We start from the raw sequence: 2,694 nt of genomic DNA on the forward strand, positions 1-2,694 counted from the left end.
AAAAAATCATCCCAAACTGAAAGTGACTTATGTAGAAAATAATTAGGCTTATAATCCAAGAGATATTTGGGCAAAATGCTAGTGATTGATGATGGACAAGAAAGAGGAGGCCGATGGGATTGCAACAACAGACAAAATGGAAGATGTCCATTGAACCATGCAACTGAAGAGTGTTACACAGATTACTTGTACCAAATGTCAAAAAAAGGGCATAATAAAAGAAGATGTCCATTGAACCATGCAACTGATGCAGTGGCTGCTGAAGGTAGTGGAAGGCAACCTCCTTTGAACTCCAACAAGTGCAGAAAATGCAAAGGACTTAGGCACAATGTCAGAACTTGTCTATTGATTGCCTCAGGGACAACTAATACCCAAGCAACACAAGAAACACAAGTGTCTGCATCTACAACAATCATTGAAGATGACAGTGAACCTTCAAAAAATATGGCAGCCACAAAGTCCAATTCAGGTATACAGCTTGCATATTTTTTAATTTAAGTGTGTTTAAATGGCATGCTTACTACATGTATGTTTCACTGCTCAATAGTCAATACCCAAGCTGGTGAGGTGGCTGAAACAATTCATGTGCAGTCCTCAGCTCCAGAGTTAAGTTCAAAAAAAGTTCGTCAAACTGTCTGCTGTCTTTTCTGTCATGCTTCAAGCCAAAGCAAAAAAACCTGCGCCTGCGCGCGAGCCCAACTTTGGAGATCTAGGGTGGCTGCTGTTGTATCTCCAGGAAAAGGCAAAAGAAGAAAACAAATTGTATGTTTTTTGCATTAAAAAATTGGTCTAATTTCGAACTATCAGCCATTACTCTTTGTTGGTTCTCATTTCAAATGTATTTTGCAGGTGCATAGATTGTTGGATGAATTGGATAACTTCATGAACAATAATGAAGACAGTTGAAGATAGCCATATTTTGCTGAAACATGTTGATGGCATTTACTTTTTGCTAATTTAGTTAGTTTTGACTATTTTTGGGACTTCTTGTACTGGAAGGGTTAAAATGCGTTGGCTTCCACAACCAAGTTCCTCAAACGGCTATTGTTGTAGTTACTTTTGGATTTTATGGCATTAGCAGACAGCTTGTTTGTGTAAACATTGGCTGTTGTAGTTACTTTTGGAGGCACTTTTGGCATTAGCAGATAGCTTGATTGTGTAATTCTGACTGCATAACCTTTATTTAACTCTGTAAGCTATTTTGTTGAATTGGTGCCCAATGGAAGGGTCAAATTACAAGCAAAATTCTGTCCTTTAACAACTGTATTTGCTGACCATGTTAGATATTTCATTGAATTGGTTCCAAGCGGAAATGTCCATAAACAGGCTTCAATTTTGTCCATTTTCTTTTTTGCTTCCACAAGTTTCCAGTGACCAAACCAATTCCCAAACAATTCAAAACCAAAAAACTAGTGCACTTGGCTGCTTATCATTCACATTCAAGTTTACAATGAATCACATTTCTCCTCAAACTTTAACAAGTTCATAACATGCTACCATATTTCTCTTGACAACATGTACAAATTCAGGAGAAATTAGCAGCCATGTATTTGAAGGATCTACAACATGTCCAAAACTAGTTCAACATCTTCAACTCCAACACACCTTGCTTTTGTCTTCCATTGCCAGCAAGCATAGTAGTAATTAAAACATAGCAACATAAACAAACACATGCCAAATTCATTAGTTTCACTTTTGTTCTCAATTTTCGAATCTCAAGCTTCAATGTTGCATTTTCTGCTTCCACATGTCTGAGGTCCCTCAATAATGAAGCAATTACATTCTTCATCTTCTGAGGTATGGGTGGATCGTACCATAGAAAGAAATTACAAGCTCCAGATTTCTGCATTCACAATTAATTCATAGTTTGCTTCAACAAAATTCATTAAATTTTCAGATTTGAAATATGTTTACCAAGAACCAAGAAATAGTACCCCATAGTTTTTGCAGCCGTGAAATCTTCTCGAAGGATTTGATTTTGTCCACGAAGTAATTACTCGACACTCTTCAAGGCAGTGGCAGTGCACAACTAGGTCTCCATTGCAGTATTCATCCTTTCCTCGATAAATCTCTGTTGCTGTTTCAAATCGATTTGCGCCATTATTACTTGAAACACTACCTGAACTTGATGTTGCTTTGGCCCAATTTCTCCTTCCCTGCATTTGCAATGATTCTGTACACAATCTGGGAATTTACACAGACTACCTGTTTCTTAGATGAACCCTAGCTCTCCAATTCACCTTAAGCTCCTCACTTTGATTTCATAGTCTTAAGCTCCTCATTTTGTTGCTGTATGATTTTAGTTGGCTATTTTAGATCCCCATAAGTGATGTTTCAAAAGTAGCCCTCATTATGTGGTCAATTTCACGTCCGCTTGATATTTTCTGGTGCCGCCGCCGCATAGGATCTCAATTGGACTTGCATTTTAAGTTAAGGTATCCAATTGGCCAAGAATAAAATAAAGGGACTAAATCGACACAAGTATAAAAGTATAGGGATTAAATTGGCCATTTTTCCAATTTTGAAAATATATTTTGGGGTATTTTTAAAATTTAAAATTTTAATGGAATATTTTTAAAATGTTATAAAATCTTACAACCACCCACCACTATCCCACCTCTTACCTCCCTTCCTCCCTCCTCCTCCCACTCTCTGGTTGAGGGGTGAGAGGGAAGGGGGCAGTAGGAGAGACGT

The sequence above is a fragment of the Coffea arabica genome, chromosome 11c (genome assembly GCF_036785885.1).
Source record: "Coffea arabica cultivar ET-39 chromosome 11c, Coffea Arabica ET-39 HiFi, whole genome shotgun sequence".
Lineage (NCBI taxonomy): Eukaryota > Viridiplantae > Streptophyta > Magnoliopsida > Gentianales > Rubiaceae > Coffea > Coffea arabica.